This window comes from Papio anubis, chromosome 3 (assembly GCF_008728515.1).
Source record: "Papio anubis isolate 15944 chromosome 3, Panubis1.0, whole genome shotgun sequence".
Lineage (NCBI taxonomy): Eukaryota > Metazoa > Chordata > Mammalia > Primates > Cercopithecidae > Papio > Papio anubis.
In genome coordinates, this window is record NC_044978.1 from 175,144,675 (window position 1) to 175,169,121 (window position 24,447).

A 24,447-nucleotide genomic window follows, 5' to 3' on the forward strand; every position below is an offset into this window, starting at 1 on the left:
TATAATATCAAGAAGCAACTCAAAGGACTATCAAATCATCAGCTGGTGATTGGATAAACAAATTTGGGTACATACCAACAATGGAATACTACACTAATAATAAGAAACAAGCCATTGATATATTCAACAACATGAATAAATCTCAAAAGTATTATGTGACAGATGTGAGACACCAAGGTCTATATACTGTTTGAGTCTATTTATGTGACGTTCTGGCAAAGACAAAATAAAGAGATGGAAATAAGGTCAGTGGTTGTCAGAAATTGGAGATGAGGAGTTGAGATCAATTAAGAAGGAGCAAGAGGGAACTACTGGTATTGCTAGAAATATTCTATTTCATCAGATGATGATGAATACATGATGAATACATAAGTTTTCACCTTTGTGAAAACTTAAACTGTACTTCAAATGAGTAGATTCAATTATTTGTTAACCCTTCAGCAAACATGATGTCAGTAACAAGGAAAAGGCCCACTATGTGCCAAACAAGATGAGTTTTTGAAAGCTCTCATTAGATACATCATTTAAAAAATTCAGGCCAGGTGCAGTGGCTTACGCCTATAATACCAGCACTTTGAGAGACTGAGGCGGGCGGATTACCTGAGGTCAGGAATTCGAGACCAGCCTGGCCAATATGTTGAAACCCTGTCTCTACTAAAAACACAAAAATTAGCTGGGCATGGTGGTGGATGCCTGTAATCCCAGCTACTCGGGAGGCTAGCACAGAAGAATTGCTTGAACCCAGGAGGCGGAGGTTGCAGTGAGCTGAGATGGCACCACTGCACTCCAGCCTGGGTGACAGGGCGAGACCCCATGTCAAAAAAAAAAAAAAAAAATTAGAACGCTAATGATCAAACAAAGGACCTATAGTCTTCTGGAGAGGTCAGGATATCTTCGAATACATCAGGAACACTGGATGCCCGAAAACAACAGGAAGGACTTCTGAGATGTAAGGGAAAAAAGTTTCCAACCCAGAATTTTATACACAGCCAAATTGTTAGGGCAGATAAGAATGAAGTTTATTTCTCACATACACTGTCAGGAAGTTCCTTGAGAACGTACTCTAGCATACAAGAAAATAAAAACAAGAAAACATGACCACCAGAAAGTAGTAAAACCAACACAGGGCAGTGGAAATGGGAAGTCTAGAGAATATTGTTAACTAAGTCATTTTACAGGGCAAATAGTCTGTATTGGGTTAAAAGAATGAAAAGAATGATTACCCCCTAAAAAGGCATAAATCAGAGCAGATAGTAAGGTTGGAAATGTAGAAAGAAGGGGCATAAGTAGGCTGGGCACAGTGGCTCTGGCCTGTAAACCCAGCACTTTGGGAGGCCGAGGTAGGCGGATCACTTGAGGTCAGGAGTTTGAGACCAGCCTGGCTAACATGGCAAAACACCGTCTCTAATAAAAATACTATTAAAAAAAAATATATATATATATATATAGCCAGGCGTGGTGGCGAGCAGCTATAATCCCAACAACCCAGGAGGCTGAGGTACAAGAATTGCCTCAACCCCAGGATGCAGAGGTTGCAGTGAGCCGAGATTGTGTAACTGCCCTCCAGCCTGGGTGACAGAGCAAGAGTCTCTCTCTCTCTCTCTCTCTTTCTCTCTGTCTCTCTCTCAGAAAGCACAATTTGCAAGAAAATTTTAAAAAAAGAAAAGACAACCTTGCAAGAAAACAAAACTGCCTAAGAAAATTGTGAACCATATTTGAAGCCATCATGAAATATTGGAAGAGAAACTCAGCAGGCTTCAGGAATGACATTCCAGCGGGTTTCAAGCACACCTTCATGTCTGCATCTGAGCATAATGTCGGGGGACAGGCAGGGTCAAAGAGGTTTCCCTTCATACTGGCAAACACAGAACGATGCTGACATCACTACATGCAAATAACACAGATTTGCTGAGAAAGTTGAAAATGAAATCAGCAGCATTACATATTTGTGAAAAAAAATCAAATTTGAGCATTTGGTGTAAAGAATTGATCGGATGTGTAAGAGTTAATGTTTTCCTTTTATTATCAAAATGTAAACCCGGCACATAAAATTAACAAGTAATCGTGTGGAATTAAAACAGATTTGTTGGATATGATATAAACTCTAAGCATAAACATTTACCTGTTTCCCCACTATCTTCATCATTCAAGTGAAATTGTTAGCAGAAAGATATGCCAGGTTTATCTCTGGGACTGAACTATCAGGCTCCCCAGCCCTCCTTACCTCTGTATACAACACTGTACCTCTTAGTGTTACGGAGTTTGAGATGACTCTCTTAACAGGATCTTCATTTACTGATATTACTCGCTGACAGCTGGCTCTGATTCTGTGAATACATAATGTTCTTCTTAAAAAATCGCTAGCTGGGCTTCAAGATATTATATTATCCTACCAGAATAAATATTATTTTAAGATCAGAGGAAGGTTCTTGTTCTTTATTAAATTCCTTATTAAACATTTAGTGTTCATAAATTTGTTTAATATAGTTGCTGCCTCAGCATTCATTTTCAGGCCTGACGTAATTTATTTGAAACCCAGGCATGCCATGTCACCATGTAACCTCTGACCTAGTTATAATTTCCCCTCCCCTATGTGACTGATAGATTCTGCTTGTTCCTCATCCCAGTGATGCAAAACCCTGCATACCCACAGCTGCTGACTATGAGCAATCTAATTGTGAACCTCAGAGTCACGTAAATAAGTTCCTCCTTTCACACATATTCTCTTTAAACTAGCCAGTCCACAACCTCGTTGGAAAAGCCTAAGGGATAATGCCAATAGACCTTAATGGGGGCATAGTCCCACAGGTTGGGTCCTGTGCTGGTCCCCTGCTGGTTGAGCTTTTCACCTTCTCTGAACTTCCCATCAGCACCCGTAACCTCTCTGGGACATGTACAAAATATATACTTTTTCTATTTCATGCATTTTGGCTTCACTTTCTCATTGTATCTCACCTGAAACACACACTCAAACCTAACATTTCCCCTATCATGGCTCACCTAGAGAGTTGCTATCTCGACTTGGGGTCACTCTCAAGAGAGAGCCGTCAAGACCAAACTCCAAAATATCATTACAACACTATTCTATCGGAAAGCAAAATTCTGATTGACTTAAGTAGCCTTGGTGGTCTATGGTACCTTTCCCGTACATCTGGATCAAATACATTATGTCCCTCAATCCACTTGAATAGTATGTATCCAAACATTCATCTCAGGTAAGAAAAATGAAGGTGAAATGTGCTTAAAGTTCCCCAGTTCACTTATACAGTGGTATATTAGTCATTCAGCAATGCCTTATCAAGCATCTAATGTGTCAGTCACAGTGCTACATAATGGAGACATGATAGTGAACAGCTCATTGTGTGATCAGATTTTGTTGACGAAAACTCATAGTTGGCTGCAAGACGAACACATTATAGGGCCAAATGGCAGATATTAGAAGGCAATTGGATGTTTAATTGAGAGAGAATGGAAATGTGTAAAATCAACACGACTTGATGCTTGGGGAGAGGAAGAAGGAGGTATCAAAGATGTCTCCCACATTTCTAAATTCTTATTTGGATGATGTTCTAAGGACAGCTTCTAATAACAATCATGTTGGGGTACTGAAAATAATTTTTTTCAGGAAATCCCTGGAAAGCCTCTCATTAGGATGGGGTATTGCCACAGGCACTTGGCTTATCTCAAGAGTTTGCATGCTTGTAAATTCATTCAACTCCAAGACTCACTAATTACACCCTCATATTTTAAGCTTATTATGGAAGAAATTCAAACCACATGGGTGTCTGTCTACAAGCCAAAATTTGCTCAAGATAAGCCAATAGTAATAACTTAACTTTAGGCATCGTGGCTCTTGAACATATTTAAACGTTGATGACTTAAGAGAGAAGGAGGCTAATAAATATCTCAGAGTTCTTTCCAGATGGAAAACAAAGATTTCCCTTTTCCTGATTTCCCCTTAAACTTGTCATTATTTGGCAGAAATGGTCAAAATAAATGCACCATGCTGCAAAGCAGCCAACACATAAGAGACCAGATAGCAGCAAGACGAATCCACTTGTCTAGGCAGACATATGCTCTGAGCACAGATGTTCAAGAAATGAAGGGTGTGCACTTGTGATAATGTATTGCATCATTTCTTTGACCTCAAGATAAAAGCAAACAAAAGAAGCAAAATGTGCCACTCATCAGGCTATAAAAATGAAACCTGCCACACGAGCTCTGATCTATCGCATGAATTCTCCTTACCAGAAAGATGGAGTATTTTCATCAGAATGCCAGCTATTCATTCCTTCTTCTGCCTACACATCTTTTTGAAAGAGGAATGTGGCCAGGGAATAGGAAAGAAAGGGTTTCAATTTAATTTAACTTAGCTAATCCATCAGACCACATTTACAGACCTATACCAACCTCCCTAAAGGCTGGGAAAGAGGGAACACCAACCAGCCTCTACTGCAACAACTTTGGATGTATCCCTTTACTTTCTGCTCATAGCAGCTCTACAGGGGTGCAGTTATCTTTCTTATATTCAGGTGAAGGAATTTACCAAGGTCATGTAACTTACCCAAGGACACAGAGCTAGAATTTACTAGGGCCAGGATCGAAATCCAAATCTAACTCTGAAGTTCATATGGTCCTCTAATTCTCATTCATTCTCAGAAGTAGGCAGTCTATAAAATACAAAGCTGTATGGTTATAGTATATGTAAATAAACAATGTAAAATGATACAAGGTAGCTCACATTTAAATACTGGGTCAGGTAATGCTTTGCATAATACTATAGGGTTTCATAGGTGAAAACACAGGAATGTGAAGGGGGAGATGTACATGTTTTGGTATCAGACCACAGTCTGTCACAGCTCTCACTCTTGCATGCTGTGCTACCCAGAGCAAATCTCATAAGCTCATAGCTGCAGGTTCCTTATCTAAAAGATGTAGTTTTCTCATCTCATAGAGTTTTTGTGAGGATTAAATGAGATGATGTGGTTAAATTACCTGACAATATGTCTGGTACACAGTGTCTGTCCCCAAAATGCCAACTTCATGTTACTTCAAGTTAGAGACACTGTGCCATAGACAAATAAAAGAGAGATTCATTAACCAAGTTAACATTCGAATGGCAAGTTTAAAAAGTTCTCATGATGAATGTATTTATAAACCAACCTATAGGTATGTATATGTCATACATATTTGAGTTTTTGTATTTGTTAAAAAATAGTTCATTTTGAAACCTTGTGATAATTACATCTACCAGAGACCTACTTACCTAGTCCTCTGCTAGGGAAAAAAAACGTAATTTCTTATTAATGTCACCAACACAATGGTTGAAGCACGCATGTACATTTGCAGCCGAACTCCCAGGAAGATGAGTATAAATGCAGCAATTAGTAGCATGTTGCACTAGGCTTCAAAATCTTACCTGCCATTCTTATGAGCACAAGACCAATACTCAGACACAAGTTGTGCAGAGAAAAAGGTCATCTCTGGTTAAATAAAAATTAGTTTCCATTAAAAAGGTGAGAAACTGTAATTATAGAAAATTTACAATACGTAGGAAAAAGTACAAAATGATTCCCCAAAGATATTGCCTCTCTATAATGGTTGCTATGCAGAGATTGTTTATATTATTATAATTTTATTAAATGGACCCTGCCATTTTACTCAGCGTTTTCCTTCAACATCACAAGGTAATTTTTAGCAGAATGGTTGAGTCTGTGAAGACAGACTGTGATATCCAGGCTTCTCTACTAACCAGCTCTGTGTCCATGAGCTGATCACTCAGCTTCTTTAAGCCTCAAGCCTTCTCATAGGAAGTGAGGATAATAACAGTAACTACCTAATTATAGGGCTGTGTGAGGATAAAGTGAGATGATCCACGTAAAACTCTCAGAGTGCTGGGTAGAGAGTAAGAAATCAATAAGATTAGTATTATTTATAACTGGTAAGATGTTTTCAACTGAAAATGACACAAAAAAATTTCAATTGACTTCAGCAAATGGAAGCACATTTACTTTCAAAATGGTAGCCTAGACATAGACCTGACCAGAGGCTCAATCACTGGGGAAACTCTTGCTCTGATACAAGTTACGCACGTGGAGTGACAGGACAGCTGCAGGGATGCCAGTGCTAGCCCATTGCTTCACGGCTCCAAGGCGGCCTAGAGTGAGAACTTACTGCCCTCAGTGCCAGTTCACAAGTCCCAGGATTTTCATGATTGGATCGACCTGGGCCATTTACTTATCCAAAACAATGACTGTTGCTGAAGATATTTGCTGCTTTGATTGGCTGGTTGTGGTAGACTAAGTAATGACACCCCAAAGATATGAATGTCCTATTCCCCAGAATCTGTTACCTTATGACAAAAGGGATTTTGCAGATATTATTATATTAGGGATTTTGAGATGGAACTATTACCCAATGTGACTACAAGGGTTCTTACAGAAGAAAAGCAAAAGAGTTAGAGGTCACAGTACAAAAAGCACTGTGACAGTGGAATCTGAGATTGGAGTGATGTGGCCACAAACCCAGGGCTGCCAGAAGCTTGTGCAGGCTGGAAGTGGCAAGGAACATATTCTCCTTCCAGAGTCTCCAAAAGGAACTAGCCCTGCCTGCTGATGTTTTGATTTTAGTCTCATGAAAACCGCTTTGTACTTCTGACCTCCAGAACTGTAAATCACTAAATTTGTGTTAATTTGCCACAGCTGGAGCAAGAAAGCTACTACACCAGTCTGTGTCACAGTTTTCACCCACACTGCGCTCAGACTACATGATTGAAAATGAAGAAGACATGAATGCCCAGGAGGAAAACAGAAATTCTGTTATTAGAAGAGAATGAATACTGGGGGCAAAAGTCCACAATGTTCAACCTATCAATATTGGTTTTGTTGCGGCTACTTTTTGCTGTTTTTTTTTTTTTTTTTTAATTTATATTTTTTTTGTAAATTCTGCATATACACCATTATGGTAGCTGAATGAATTCTTGAGTAGCTCTGCCATAGTGTGTTTACTTATTCTTCTGCACTTACACGTTGGATCCTTGAAAGGAGTTGTCTTTCTTTGTTCACCCTGGACGTGCATGATGTGGGTATAATAACACGGTGCGGAGAGATCAGCATAATAAGAGAGTGGTATGTGATTTTCCTATTGATCACTTCACAAAGAAGGTATATGCCAGTAGTAAAGAACTCGATCTTACAAATGCAAAACAGTGAATTATGACATATTAAATGCTAAATTTTCCTCTTTCACTTGTTCATCTTGAGGACCTCACTTTTCCTCCTTTGACTCTTGAATTCATAGTCTATGAAGCAGCTGGAGTTGAACAAATGGAGTGAGCTCAAAGCTGTCTTCTAGCTCCATTATTACATGGAACTAGATTGCAAGGGAAGCACATGGCCTACTTGGGGGCACAGGGAGATTTTGCGGAGGTGTGTTGAAGGGTTCTGGACTCAGGCATAATAAGACAATATTACAAAGAGAGATGATCAAGAGATCAGAAGGACTAAACCACAGGGCCAGCGGCACTACCACCTAGTCTTCTCTTCTGTGTGATGTAGCAACAGTGGAATTGAATTCTTGGCCAGTATAGTAGAGGAAGTTTTCAGTGAGAAAATGGTCTGGAGAAAACTGTTATTTTTCTGGAGTAGTAGTGATAGTGGTATATTAAAATTGCAAACAGAATAGTCTCAGAGCTTTTCTGATCCAAATTCATTCTGATAGTCTCTTATAAAGGGGTTTTGATAATCTGACAAAAACTTCACAGGCGATTTTGATTATCCCCATTTCCCGAGGTCATGTGGCCCAGGGAGCCCCATCTCTGCCCGTTGAAAACCGGTGTCCAGCTTACATTTAACTTCCTTTGTGGTTCTCCATCTTGATTCTGAATACCATTCTCTGAACCAATTTTTCATATGTAGGGATCCGGTGGACAATGGAGAAAGGAGAAGAACTACCCCTGTCACCCCACTTTTCATCTATGGCCTTTTTGGGGGCCAGAGCACAGGCAGAGCTCTATGATTATCTATAATTAAGATCACTTTTCCATCCCTGAAGCAACCTCAGACTGAGCGGCTTAGGCTACAGAGGCTGTCTGAAGTCTCAGAGGTACAATTTCAACTTCTCCAGTAAAATACATTGAAGAGAGAAGTCAAATTCTGCAACTCAAACCTGCTGTCTCTCATAGTGAGATTCTGGCCACTACAAAATATGGCAAAATTCAGGAACTCAATTTTCTCTGACATCCCAGCATCAGGTCCTGACAGGACAAGCTGTTTAATTATCTGTCTGGCAAAGCGGGACAAACATTTTTGTTGAGTTAGTGATGGTCAGTGGTGGTAGATGCTTTATCTACAAAAATGTCTATCATCTAGTCTCATTTTGGGCTGTTAACCAGCTATTTTCTAGGCTGCTGTAAAAATAAAACCATCTTTATTTTTTGTGGTACTATTTTTCTATTTATTAACCAAACCAAGAATGCAAATCACTGGAGATTTAGTGATTCAGCAAATGATAATAGAACCCTAAATAACAAGAGTGATGGGGGCACAGTAAATCTCTGCTTTATCTAAGACATTCACTTTTGAAACAAGAAATGATTTAAAAATTAGAAGACTGTGGCATGATTTTTACAAGAAAAGGAATAATTAGAAGAGTTATATTTATTACTCCATGTCAAGAATTATGCTACGTATTTCACATTCATTGTATTATTTAATCTTCACAACAAAACTTAGAACTATGTAGATTTTATGGAATTGGAAAAATGAAGGAAAAAAGCCAGAGTTCATTCAGTAAAATGATTTTTACTACCTATTCTAGTTTATACATGAAAAGTAAAAAGCCTCCCTCTGCCTTTTCTGGTACAACCATGACCTGTCTCTCGGTTTAAAGAATATTTGCATTCCCAAGCAAATATTCTAGGCCTCTTTCGTGACAGAGTTGAGGAAATGATGGTGTCTAGAATAGAGACTTAGTCATAACCACAAATCACTGTCTACCCAGCCACATGCTTCTCTGGTACATTTGGATTGTGTGATTTTGGACTTATTTTTCCCCACTGACAGAAATCTACATCAAATTGACAAAAGCCAGTGGTATTGTTAAGACCATAACGCCAATGAATAAAGAACTTAGTGAAAGCATCTTGGGGCACTTGACAGCTGAATCACCCAACAGGAAATATGCAGAGCTCTGTTGGCTTTTAAAAAATTGGAACAAGGGGTTTAGAAATGGTGCCAGGATACCTACTCCATCTCTATCTTTCCTTGGTTCTTCGGTCTCTACATCATACTCTATGGTCTGGCTTACTCCATGTAGCAGAAAACTTGTCTTCCCATGCCTGGAGAAAAACTGACTCACACGCATTCTGGTCTCAGGTTTAGAAATTGGCTCACCTTATGTTGGGTGCCCATCATCTAAAGTCAGAGAAATAGCTCTGTAAGATCGGGGTACCTTCAACACAAGCAACACAAATGAAGTAGAAAGAGAAAATGTTCCAGAATAGGGGGACTGCTGATCCAACAACACCTTTGACATGCTGTGGGAGGGCGCTATGGAGGTTCACAGCCAAGAGGTGAGGGAGAAGCTTCTGGTAAGTCGAATGCAAACATTCCGGTGCTGCATTTTCAAACTCGAAGTAGGTTATTGTCAAGACCTCCGAGCTTGCATGCATTCATTTATTCATTTCTTAGACATTTCCTGGTGCTGAAATAGAAGGAAAAACAATAATAAGATACGATTTCTATCCTCAGCATTTACTGCCTCCCTGGAGAAATAGACAACTATACTAACGATGTCAGCATTGTGAGCCCAGTGTATTAACGAAGGCTCACGAAGGGTGGTGTTTTTCATGCTGTATGTTGAGACCCACTGGCAGGTCATTAAATCAATTTACTGGGCTGCAGAGAGCATGTTTTAAAGGAATAAAATAGGCCAGAATATATCAGGGTGCGTTGTACTGCAGTAAAGATACAAGAGTTTGGTAAAACAATTGTGTTCTGATTGCACAGGAGGCTCTGTATACGCGGGTTTGTGTACCAGGTCATGTTGTAAAAGGCGTTTCTGACTTCAGGTCATCATCAAAAATCTTCAAATGTCATCAGTATAGTGTGAGTAGGAGCACAGAGGAGAGACATCTAGATGCGATTAGTAGGAGGTAGGAGAGGAAATGTTTTCAAAGAAGAGAGCTCTCATGCTGAAACTTGGGCAGTCATTCCAAGAGAAAGAACAGCTTGTGAAAAAGGCCCTGAAGAGTGAGAAAGGAGGGAAGATTGATAAAGACCTGTGGCTGGAGAGTAGCAGGAGGAGCCTGCAATGGGTCAGGCATAGGGCTTGAGTCCCTCAGTCTGCCCATGCAGGAGGAAGGACTGATGCTGAAGAACAGGGAAGTGGGGCACATACTTATCATGAAAGATAGAACGTGATAAGGATAATTAGGATAAAATGCTATGCAGCTTTAGAGTAGTCCAAGAATACCTATCGTTCCTTAGAGAACCAGAGATAGCTTTATTGAGGAGGGAACATTTGTGAGTTATCTGCAAATACTTTGAGTTTGGCTCAGGAATCAACTATGTAGTGTTGGTGTGGCTGCTATGGTGGGTCAGGTAAGGAGGAAAGGCAGACATTCCAATAAAGTTTTAGAACAAAAGAAAAGGGGGAGCTATCAAATTGGTACACAGCTACCCAAACCAATTGTAGTGCTTCTTTAACGGAGTTCTAGGTACAATGTCAAATAAAGTTTAATTCACTATTTGACATTGTCCTACATGCACAGTGGAGGACCACATCCACAATCCGGCTGCCAGAACTTATATCCACCTACTTTCTCTGTGAATTCAGCCTAGTTGCCTAGTCTCTCTGTGCTGGGGCATCCATATGGCCACAAGTGGTATCTGTGGCAGCCAATGAAGTGTGCTGCTCAGATTTTCATTTAAGAACAAACTTGCCTTTTAGTTGCAAGCAGTGCCATTTGCAACCAGGCTTCAGCTGCAGAGTGTTTGGAGTCTACTGCAGAGTTCGAGCTGACACGAAGATTTGTCAGAAGCCCCAAATCAGTGACAGAGCACAGCAAGAGCGTTAGGGATTGGCCATGTTTATCCAAAGTGGGGCTCTGCAAAAATGCCACCTTTTTCCTTGGGTTGCCCAAAATCTTATCAGAGCCGTATCAAAATTGGAGGCTAACTCTACCAATCCTGCCTCCTGCAGACTCTTCTGTTTCAAGCTATCAGATCTGCTTTGTGGTCTGAAGCCTTTCCTCATGCAATTCCACTTCCTTCCCCTTTGTCTGTCACAGGCAAAATGTCCCAAGAAGCCCCTTGCCCTCCTAACAGTGTCTGAGCATCTGCTTCCCTGAATGAACACAATACCTAAATGCTGGGCAGCCCCAGGTCTCAGTCCTTGAACTGCTACTCTTTCAACTCTCGTTTCCTGGATGAGTCAGCTCAGTTTCTAGGGTTTTTAATACCATTCTTACATTGAGCATTGCCAAATTTGTGTCTCCAGCCTAAGCAGTTGGCTGAACTCCAGACACATATATCCAACTCGTATTTACCACCTCCACTGGATATTTAATAGGAAACTCAGACCTAATGAGTCCAAGTCCAATCTCTTGTTCTTTTCTCCCAAATATGTCCTTCCTTCAATCTTAAGCATTTTAGTAAATAGCAACTCCATATTCCTGGTTGCTCAGGGCAAAAATTCTGGTGTCATCCTTGATTTCTCTTGTTCTCTCATAACCCACATCTAATCCATCAGCAAATCCTGTGAGCTCCACATAAAAATACATACTGAACCTGAGCAGTTCTCATTATCTCCACCAATAAAACACTGTTTCAAGCCACCATGCCCTCTTACCTGGGTTATTGTAATAGCCTCCTATTGAAACTTCTTAGTTCTTCCCTTTTCCCACTCAAGCTATCCTCTTTACAGAAGCCAGAATATCCTTTTAAAATGTAAACCAGATCATTTTCTGCACAAAATCTTCCAACAACATCTGTCACTCAAAATAAAGCCTTAATCCTCAAAATAGCCAACAAGGTCTTATATGATCTGGCCCCTTCTTCACAATTGCTTTTTGTTCACTCACTGATTTTAACCACACTGGTTTCATTGCTATTCCCTAACTACTCCAATATGCTCCTATGTCAGAATTTTGCACATGCTGCTGTCTTTGCCTACAATATTCTTCCCTAAGGTATCTGAATGGTTCTCCATCCTACCTCCTTCAGAATTCTGCTCACATGCACCCTATAAGTGAAGCCTTCTGCTGTGGTCTGAATATCTGCATCCCCCCAAAATGCCTATGCTGAAATCTAATCCCCAAAGTGATGGTATTAGGAGGTGGGAATTTTAAGAGGTGATTAGTAGGTCATGAGGGTGGAGCCCTCATGAATGAGATTAGTGCCCTTATAAAAGAGGCCCCAGAGAGCTGCTTTGTTCCTTCTACCATGTGAGGACAGTGACTATGCCACCATGTGGCAGTGAGAAGGCACTAGCTATGATCAGAAAGCGAGTCCCTCACCAGACTTCGAATCTGCTGGCACCTTCATCTTGGAATCTCCAGCCTCCAGAATAGTGAGAAATAAATGTCTGTTGTGTGTAAGCCACATGGTTTATGGGTTATAATAGCCCAAACAGACTAAGACACTTTCCCTGAACTCTGTGCAATATTGCACTTCCTAGAACTCTTTTCCTCTTCTCTACTGACACTTGTTTATAACATTCTTAACATCTAATAAAAGTGGCATGTTCAGTTTTTCTCATTTCTCTCCTCTCCTCTACTAGAATGTAATTTCCAGTATAATTTATACTTATTTTATTCCCTATTGTATCCCTGATGCTGAGTTCAATATCTTACACATGGTGTGAAGCCAGTAAATGTCAGGTCTATAAATTAATAAATTAGGATAAGAGTGCCAATCTGGTATAGGGGTCATGACTCTCAGATAGTTGATGCAAATTACTTAACACAGTGCCTGGCACATAGTAAGTACTCAACAACTATGAGCTTGTGTTAACCTTAGTAATTATTCCTCGTCATGAATATATGTAAAGTAGACATTTAAATGGTAATGTCCATTCTCGGGACAAAACTTGACAGCAGTGATTTGGGGTAGGGGCTCCAGAGTCCAGGCATCTCTCTATGAAATAATTTGTTCAAATTCTTTTACAGAAAACTTTAGGAGGAAGCAACCCATGCAGATGAAAGTAACTAAACTTAATCTACAAAATTAGAACTCTAAGTAGTTTACCATTTTTTGGCGGGGGGGACAGAGTCTCGTTTTGTCGCCCAGGCTGGAGTGCAGTGATGCAATCTCGGCTCACTGCAAGCTCTGCCTCCCGGGTTCACGCCATTCTCCTCCCTCAGCCTCCTGAGTAGCTGGGACTACAGGCGCGCGCCACCACGCCCGGATAATTTTTTTCTTTTTTTTTTTTTTAGTACAGATGGGGTTTCACCGTGGTCTCCATCTCCTGACCTTGTGATCTGCCCCCCTTGGCCTCCCAAAGTGCTGGGATTAAAGGTGTGAATCACCACGCCCGGCCAGTTTACCATATTTTAAACAAATGCATTGTACTATACTACTGTACAGTAGATTTCTAGTGTAAATGCCAATCTCTTCCTCAATAGTGTGAGAAAGTTTCGCCAGAGGTAATTGAAAGACAAGACTCTGGTTTGGTTTGCCTGGATTTCTCCTCTTTCATTGCCTAAGACTGACAACTGTGACTACTTTTTTTTTAACAGATGTTTTCAGAGTGTCTATTATGTCAATACAACGTCCTAGGCAAGGGAAATTTAACAGCTAACAATATGATAGGCTTGGTTCCTACCTTCATAAAGCTTATAGTTTATCAGAGAAGAGGGGCAATTAAAAAGGGAATTAGAGTCAACAAGCGCTATAATAGTGAAAGTTCAGGATGCACGTGAGAGAAACTAACTTAGCTGGAAGCTGGGAAGAAAGACTGGAGAAGATTTGTCTTTGTTTCCCAGCAGAAGTGACATTGGAGAAGAGTGTGAAGTTACCCTGGTAAAATTTTTTACTAGAAGTTATTTTAATATTAGTAATACATGCTGCACACTGTTTCGATAAGGAGCTTGAGTTATTCACGGAGTTTTTCCTTTCATCTTCACAGGTGTACTTTGGAGCAAACTTGCATGCAATTATTGATTACCACTTTGAATTGTAATTAATTAGAGCTATTAAAAACATATATACATAAATATACATATGCATATATATATATACACACACACACACACATATATGTGTGTTTGAGCGTATTTGTAAGCCCTTATAATTTATCCATATAAAATTGTTTACTTTTCTTTTAGGTTCGGGTGTACAAGTAAAGGTTTGTTATACAGGTAAACTCATGTCATGGGGGTTTGTTGTACAGATTATTTAATCACCCGGGTATTAAGCCTAGTACCCAATAGTTATTTTTTCTGCTCCTCTCCTTTCTCCCACCATCTCCACTCAAGTAGACCCTAGTGTCTGTTGTTCCATTCTTTGTATTCATGAGTTGCTACCATTTAGCTTTGAATTATAAGTGAGAACATGTAGTATTTGGTTTTCTGTTCCTGCATGCATTTGCTGAGGATAATAGCCTCCAGCTCCATTCATGTTTCCACAAAAGATATAATCACATTCTTTTTAAATGGCTGCATAGTATTCCATAGTGTATGTGTACCAAATTTTATTTATCCAATTTGTTACTGATGGATAAACAATAGGTTGATTCCATGTCTTTGCTATCGTGAAAAGTGCTGCAAAAATATTTGTGTGGATGTCTTTATGGTAGAATGATTTGTATTTCTCTGGGTATAGACCCAGTAATGAGATTGCTGGGTCAAATGGTAGTTCTGCTTTTAGTTCTTTGAGTAATCACCATACTGCTTTCCACAATGGTTGAACTAATTTACATTCCACCAAGAATGTATGCATGTTCTTTTCCACAACCTTGTCAGCATCAGTTATTTTTTGACTTTTTAATAACAGCCATTCTGACTGGTGTGAGATGTTATCTCACTGTGGTTTCGATTTGAGTTTATCTTATGATCAGTGATATTGAGCTTTTTTCATATGCTTGTTGGCCACATGTGTGTCTTCTTTTGAAAGGTGTCCGTTCATGTCACTTCTTCACTTTTTAATGGGGTTGTTAGTTTTTCTCTTGTAAATTTTTTAAAGTTTCTTACAGATGCTGAATATTAGACCTTTATCAGATGCATAGTTTGCAAAAATTTTCTCCCATTCTGTAGATTGTCTGTTTGCTCTGTGGATAGTTTCTTTTGCTGTGAAGAAACACTTAAGTTGAATTACATGCCATTTGTCAATATTTGCTTTTGTTGTAATTGCTTTTGGTGTCTTTGTCATGAAATCTTTGCTGACTCCTATGTCCAGGATGGTATTGCTTGCATTGTCGTCCAGGATTTTTACAGTTTTGGCTTTTATATTTAACTTTTTAGTACAACACGAGTTGATTTTTGTATATGGTATAAGTAAGGGGTACAGTTTCAATCTTCTGCATATGGCTAGTCAGTTATCTCGGCAACATTTATCAAATAGGGAGTCTTTTCCCCCATTGCTTGTTTTTGTCAGCTTTGTCAAAGACCAGGTGGTCGTAGGTGTGCAGCCTTGTGTCTGGGTTCTATATTCTGCTCTACTGGTTTATGTGCCTGTTTGTGTACCAGTGATATTTTTGTTTTTAAGAAAACTCCAGGCAAAGGAGTTACCTTGGTAAACTTCAGGTGACTTCAGGCAGATGAGAAATATGTAAAAGGGCTTGGAGCCTTGAGAGAACATGAGGCCTCCAAGACTTAAAAGTTCTGATAGGCATTCTTGAAGGCAAAAAAAGGCTCATTAGTTGTGTTGCATGAACAGCTAATCCATAATGAGAAGAGTTCCTCAGAATCCTATTACTAATTGCAGAACATCCTCAATTTGTCTTTAATAAGTGTTCAAAGTTAACTTCGAATATCAATAAAGAAGTGTTTATTTTTTGACAGTATACTCTAAAAATGTCTGCTAATCACTTTTAAACCCCAGCTAAAATTATTTATCTGTCTTCATGGCCATACAACTCTGCCTCATTCAAGTCCATAGTTGGCCTTGAGTTTGAAAATTGACCTTGTTTCTAGGCTGGAGTATGTGCTTATTCTTCCTTCTCTTTATGGGAAAAGTTACTTGCTAGTGGAGGTGGAACTGAACATAGATTCTGAAATAGACACAATATGAGAAACTTGATACTTCCTTCCACTACCAAGCCCAAGCAAGGGATGCCGTACAAGGCATTAGGTAACCTCCTTAATCTCAGGAAATACACAGTAAAAAGGAAGTGATAAGGCCTATGTTTGAGTCAGTTCATGCTGCTATAACAGAATGCCATAAAGTGCCTTAAACAATAGACATTTATTTAGCACAGTTCAGGAGGCTGGGGTTCTGAGATCAGCATGGATGCTTTCCTCTTGGTTTACAGATGGTCGTGTTCTCACTGTCATGAGGACATGTCAAAGAGAAAGACTTCTGGTCCTTTTTAGCCACTTAAAAGGGCATTAGTCCCATACATCTGGGCTCTAGTCTCATGATCTAATTACTCCTTAAAACTCCACCTCTAAATATCATTGCATTGAAGATTTAGGCTTCAGTATATAAATTTTGGGAAAACACAAGCATTCAGTGCATGGCAGAATATAAATATCAAAATAAAATTAACAAAATAGTAAAAATTAAAAACTTCCTGAAATGATGAGGGAATTGCCCAAAGAATGTAATAGGAAATCAAGAGAGAGAACATGAGAGTCTGAAAGAGCACCTCAAAGGAAGAACAGTTTAACCTGGGTCATGAGGAAGTAATAGGATCCTGATAGATATGTAACAGCTGGATAATCCAACATAGAGAGAGGAAAGGTGCCAGGGTGAGGACACGGAGGTGAGAAAGAAAATATAATTAAAGAGGTACAGAGAAGCCTGCAATTAGTGTTCTGGGGATCAGAAGAGACCCTTGTACCCTTCTCTATGCTGGCATAATATATATTCTCATTCATTCCTTCAAATATGGAATGATTATTAAATGTCTAGGTTTTTTTTTTCAAACTTTTAGTATAAGATTTTAAATCAAACTAAGAAAAATATATTTAAAGAAGAAATGCATGAATTACAATAATAAGCTATTTTTTAAATAGTTTCAGCTATTTAAGTTTGAAGCTCAAGAAATTACATGTTTAAGTGCCTAAGTAGTCTTCAGTTGACTTTTAATTAACCTCTTTTGCCATTTCTCATCCAGGGAAATTGGAAAATATTTTATAGTCAAACAAAAACTTGCTTTATAAAAGAATTAAGCGAATTTGAGCCACTACGATAATCTTTCAAAACATCTGATATTTGTAGCTGAATCCAGTTAAATTGTATTTATTCTTTATCAGTCTTAGTTATCTTGGCATTGCTCTCGTATTAATAAGATTCAGACAAAGCCTAGCCTTGCAGTGTAAAAGTGATAGAGAAAATCATTTTCCCTAGTCAAGTTGAATCTCATTTGTTGTGATTTCTTTCCTTTAGATTTTGATGTTTGCAGGTGCTTTTTGTGGAACATTATTTAAAACATGTCCTCCTGAGTGTACAACAACCACTTCATGAGGATTCTTCTTCTTCTACCCTGTTTGCTTGCAGTGGAAGTTTCATTCATTCAGCTTAAACTAAATTTCAATAAAGAAAAGGAAGAGGTTCATTTTTAACACTTCTCCCCTTAAAAAATAATAACAAGACTATGTTTAATTTGCCTAAAAATAGATATAGAGGTCATGGCATTCAGTTTTCACTTTGATGATTGTAAGGAGAGGCATCTAGCCTCCTTGATGTCCCAAATCATGAGTTTCTTACACCACCCATGTTAACTTGTCACCTAAAAGGATTAACCATTCTATTAGAGTGGGCTAGGTTGTCCTTCAGTAACAAATAAACTTTATAATCATGGTGGCTTAGCCCAACAGAAGTTGATTTCTTTCACACACAAAGTCTAATGCAGTTGGCCTAGGATCCTGGGATGACTCTCCATCCAGTGACTCAAGGATCCAGGCTTTCTTCACCTTATAATATAGCCCCTTAACCTGTCACTTCTAAGGTTGCTTCAGCACAGGGATAGAGAGAGGAAAGAAGCAAAGCAGACTGTAATTGCCTCAGCCTGGAAGAAACATGTGTCATTGTGCTTACAATTCGTTAACCAGAAAGAGTCACTTGGCCTCAACCTCACTGCAAGGAAGAGCGAGAAATGAAGGGGAGCACATGGAATGTGAGGTGAGCAACAACCATCCCTGTCTCAATTACGTAGTTAATTACATTTGACTCTATGCTAAGTCAAATACAGAAGTTCATGGAAAACATTGAATTTTTATCACATCGAAATCACTGCCAAAAACCAAAGTGTACATGATTTGGAGACAGAGTATTTTTACCGCCTGGTTTGCCATATTTCAGGAATAAGACCATTGGCAGGTCCCACAGACACTCTGAGCCTCAATATCTTCATCTGTAAAGTGGAGAGAATGCTGGTATAAGTCAGTTGAGAGGACTATAAGTAATGACTGCAAAGCATCTAATTAAGGGCCTGCTAAGTGTTAGGTATCCAGTTTTAAAACTGGCGATTATAATTATTGTATCTTAATGACAATAAAATGGAGATATCATTATTATCATGGAAAATAATTAATTAGTTTTGTTATATTTAATTTATCAAGAATAATGCAATAAATTTTCAAATAAAAGCATCCATGAGACTTCCTAGCTGAGTTCAGAAGCAGTTTTGACCCTGCATTTAATTTACTGTTAGCAGCAAATATGGTATATTATTACCTTGAGAATTTCTCATTTCAGATGAAAAAAAAAAATGAGCTGTTAAAGTAATTGTAAAAATTTTAAAGGGGCCTCAGTGAAAGCAGAGAGGTGAGTTTCCATGGCGATATCTGAACAGTATAACAGAATGGAAGAAGGGAAGGGGGGCATTTAATGAGCAGTTACATGATGTTAAACAGTGTGCTTGGCACTTTGCATCCAACGTCAACCTAAACACAGGAAAATGATATGACATCAGTATGATTGTCACAGGTTTATGGAAGAGGAAACATACTCAAAGGAAGAGACTCTCCTAGCGGACCACCTAGATTGTGGCCCCAGTGCTGTATGACCTGCCTTTGCCTGTAGCTGGTGCCCAGACTCTCCTGACACCAATGAATCTCCTGTAATTCATCTTCTTTCTGGTCCTTCATGCTCAAGGTCTCTCATTTCCCTGGGTTTAGGGTCTGATTTGTTCCCAGCCTTTCTCAGCACTCCTATAGGCATAACATACAAACCCCTGTCTCCAGCGTGGCCTCTCACCAGGACACAAGGTTCCTACTTCTTTGTAGTAACAGGAAAAAATGTCCTCAGATACATTGTCTTGGCTCTTTAGAGATAGTTCCTTCTTAGAGTAGAAAACCTATGACAAAAGTGGAGGTGGTAGATTTGTGAACTCACAGTGCTCCAATCATCCTAGGAAGGGTTGGTTGGGCAAGAATTCTCCATGGGTACCAAATCTCTGGGGAATTTTGAGAATGGAATACTCGTATAGTCTCAAAAGGTCCTCCACCGACTGCATAGTGGTTGAAAAGGGAAAAGTAGTAACTACACAGTGGCATAAAGAGACAGCACTTTGACAGCGTGATCAAAATTAACATTAGCAATAAGGAACAGATGGATGTCACATGCCTCTGGATGTGTGCATGGAGAGGGAACACCATCACTTATGAGTATCCCCTTTGGGATGCATAACCTGAATCTGATCATAAAAAAGCTTCAGACAAACCCACATTAAAGAATATGCTACCAGGGTCCTGTGTTTATTAAAAATGTCAGTGTCATGAAAGTGAGAAATACTGAAGAAACTTCTGAATTAAAGGGAATTCAACAGACACAGTTGCTAAATGGACCAGATCCCGTTTGGAAGGAAAGAGGACTTGCGCATTATTAGGACGATGACAAATATGGCATATAAAAATGTAGATTAGATGAAAATATTGTAACAATGTTAAATTTCCTAAATGAAATACCATTGTGGTTAAATTATTTAAAAGAATATTCTTAGAGAATACACATGGAAATATAAAAAAATAAAAGAACAAGATGTAGCTAATCTACTTTCAAATGGTATAGAAAACAATAATTTTAGAATGCATATTTCACACGCATACGTGTATGTGTATGTATGTATGTGTGCATGACTATATTTAACAATATTTGAAAGAGAGAAAAGGAAAAAAAATAGAGGATGATGAAGCAAATGTGGCAAAATGTTAAAACGTGGCGAATCTGAAAAAAAGCATATGCAGAAGTTCTCTAGAGGCTGTTTTTTTCCAGCAATTCAATGAGCTTTAGGAGTTTAAACAAATTGAAGTTTCTATTAATAGCTAGCAATTACTGTGTGGCCATGCTTTGCTATGGATTGTCCTAGGCAGATCACTGGCATTCTTTCTAAGCTTTTTCGTAGCTGTAGGTGTGGAAATTGCGTTTTCATTTTATTTTTAGATATGAGGAAACTGAAACAGGATATGCACCCCACAGGAAGTGGCAGGGTCATGGATTTGAATTCAGACCTGGCTCACGTCTTTGCACAACAGAATGAGACGGTGCATGTGATGCCAGGCAGGAAGAGGTAAGGTTCCAGCCTTTAGGGGCTCGTAGGGGCTCATATCCCATAGGGAGAGTAGAGAGGGAAGACAGACAAGTAGTTGGGTACACAGTGTGGTGTGGTAAGCACAGTTAATTTTTTTTTTTTTTTTGAGATGGAGTCTCACTCTGTCACCCAGGCCGGAGTGCAGTGGCACGATCTCAGCTCACTGCAACCTCCACCTCCCGAGTTCAAGCAGTTCTTCTGCTTCAGCCTCCCACATAGCTGGGACTATAGGTGTGCACCACCACACCCGGCTAATTTTTGTATTTTTAGTAGAGATGGGGTTTCACCATGTTGGCCAGGCTGGTCTCGAACTCCTGACCTCAAGTGATCTCCCTGCCTTGGGCTTCACAGTTAAATTCTTCTAACCTGAATTTCTAGAACACCTACTGGGGGCTGTTGTCATGCCAATCTCTTCTGCCACTAGAGACACATGTCCTGTCCTCCTAGAACTTACACTGAAGTGGATGTGACTGATGTAACAGTGCATAACTGCTGTGGTAGCACATAATAGGGAAATCTTATCCAGACTACGAGGCTAAGGTTGGCTTCTTAGAGGGGATGTGAGTGTTGCCTTACTTAAGTTCAGAGGTGGAACAGCCTGTGAAATTCCATTCATCCCTGAGTTCTAAAGACTTGGCATATAGGAAATTCACAAGCTGTTGAATCTGGAAAAGCGAGATACATGTTTTCTCTACTGTGCAGAATCTATACTACTCTTGAATGAATCAATGAGTGAATGAGTTCCCTTCTGTGATTCGTAAGGAACCCAAGGCAATGAGGTCTTCCAGGATGTCAGCCTCTCTGTCATCCTTCCAGGTCACAAGAAAGAGCCAGCAGGTTTCAGCAAGCCGTTCCCTGGCTGATCTGGTGGTGAGAAGAATTTGGGGGTGGCGGCATGGTGACTAACCACAGCCAGGGCGATTCCCGCACTCCCTGGCTTCCGTGTTTAGCTTTCAGATTAGAGGAAATGCTTCATCAGGAAAAGCTACTTTGTTCTCTCTCGTTCTCTTTTATTTTTTTCTGAGTTATTCATCACTTTTTCAGTCCCTTATTCTTGGAGGAGAAAACAAAGCCATCTTGTTGAAGCTCTACCTTAGGTATTATTCTTGCCAATGCCTTGCAAAGCCAGCAGCCCAAATGCTTTGCAGGTCAGATACAAGGGCCCTTTACCATCAAAGATTAAAATCAGCATAGCTGCAAAACATGAGGCTCTTGGTTTTATTCAGTGCTTTTCTTACATGGTCTCATTGCATTCACAGAGTAGTGTTACAGGAGGTTAGAGACCCTTGGCGATAAAACACAGGGATTTCAACTCTTTTTGGTGATGCCCCAAGAACCTGGGAAGGAGCCTCCGGGCCTGCCCTCTGGGAACAGGGGCTTCCTCCAGGGATGGGAAGCCCATCTGGCTCATCTCTCTGCCCTTGGCTTAGCTGATCATGCAACTGCAGCTGCTTGCTTGGGTTTGTTTCATGCATGACAGTTTCAGTTACCTTTCACTCGAGAAATAGATCTCCCCGCTAAAAGAAAAAAAAAAAAAAAAGAAAATGTTTGAAGACTATGGATCAGTTTCAATACCTTCATATAGTTGATAAAAAAACACAGGCCCATGTTGCACTGGCCGTCCCTTCGCATCTCACTCTGCGCCTCAGTGAGCTTTCTCAGCTGTGCTACGCCAATGAGCATTTGCAGACCTCTTTTCCATCTTTCAAATTGTTGGCATCTCTCAACTATTCACATTTGTGGATTAATTTGTTAAATATCTTTCATTGTTATTCTAGTGGAGTTTAAGGAGGAAGCAGCAACAGGATATGTATATACATATACATATATATACACACACACACATATACATATACACACACACAGAAAGAGACAGAGAGAAAGGGTTTTGCCTCAGTGAGGGACTCCTCTTATTGCCTGAAATATTCACCAGAGACTTGGAGCTCCAAGGACTTGAGGAAGGCACCACAGTGAGTGGTGGAGTCGAAAACTGGAGGATTTGGTTGAATATTTCTATCACTAGCGCCTGGACTCTTTCCCTTCCCCTGCCAACCAAACATCCAAGCATCTGTCCTTTCTACTATATCAGGAAAAGGGATTTTATTTTGTGGAGACTTGAAACAGGAATTCTCTACCCTACTTAGAAAGAATAAGATTAAGTAAAGCTTCAATATCCCAAGGGAAATAAAGAAGTTATTGAAAATAAAAAATTAGAACCAAATACCATTGAAAGCCTAATTAGAGAAGAGCATTAACACTTCTCTCCTTAAGGAAACATTGTTAACTGTTTTTTCAATTTGTATACCTTTTTTCCCCAACAAAAAGTGTGCAATTGTTGTTAATAATAAAAGACATGATAATTAAAAAACAAAAAAGCAAAAAACAAACAAACAAACAAACAAAGCACAGGCCCAGAAAGGGACAATCACTTGCCTAAAATCTCAAATCCACTTAGTCCTTAGAGGCAAAGAAGGAACTAAGTGTTAGTCTTGGGTATCACATCAGTTTCTACTACAGGGTATGCAGTTGCGGTATCTGGCTCAGGTGACCACAGTGAATGTAAAAACCCAATGATTGACCCAAGAGGAAAGAAAAACAATTTTAAAAAGTCCCGACAGCTGCATTTCTGGAATGTCCCCACCCCTTCCTCACATACCTGTGGCTGCCTGAGCTTCTGACGCTGAGTGGTTATGGGAGGCCTGGTGTTTCCTTATGGCACTGCCACTGGTGCTGATGAACCAGTTGAGGCAGTCACTTTTACCTCCCTGAGCCTCACTTTCCTCCACCGGAAACTGATTTAGGGGACAATAGTTCAGCACTGTCTCTTCTGGCTTCTATGTTCTTCTGGTTAAGAAAAAACTAACAACGTTTCCCCTTGTCCTGACTTCACAAAAGATTGAACATGAGGCTTCACTGATATCCTTGATGGAAACATTTTCTTTCCAATGTAAAATGATACAGCCTGGTCATGTGCAAGTTGCTCCCAGCTGCTGTGCCAGGGAGAGAAGGGAGGCATGCAATCAGCTTCTAGATAAAGGAGACAAGCTGCAGCGCTCAGGGCCCAACTGAGAAACATATAAAGAGTGATTATATAATGAGTGTGTGTGTATATATATATGTATTTACATATATATATATATATAGAGAGAGAGAGAGAGAGAGAGAGATTGTTCTATCTACAGAAAAGAAAGATTTTTCTGTAGAAGATAGTTATCCCCTGAGAACCAGGAAAGCTGTTGATACAATTCACAGAAGTCAAAAAAGTCTCCAAACTACATGAAGTTCCCTTAAGAAGTTAGGCTTGGGTTTCCCTGGTCTATGTATTTTGATTTGCATTTCTCTGATGGTGAGTGATGATAAGCATTTTTTCATGTGTTTGTTGGCTGTATGAATGTCTTCTTTTGAGAAGTGTCTGTTCATATGCTTTTCCCACTGTTCGACAGGGTTGTTAGCTTTTTTTCCTTGTAAATTTGACTGAGTTCTTTGTAGGTTCTGGATATTAGTTCTTTGTCAGATAAGTAGATTGCAAAAATTTTCTCCTGTTCTATAGATTGCCTGTTCACTCTGATGGTAGTTTCTTTTGCTGTGCAGAAGCTCTTTAGTTTAATTAGATCCCATTTGTCTATTTTGGCTTTTGTTGCCATTGATTTTGGTGTTTTAGACATGAAGTCCTTGCCCATGCCTATGTCCTGAATGGTATTACCTAGGTTTTCTTCTAGGGTTTTTATGGTTTAAGGTCTAACATTTAAGTCT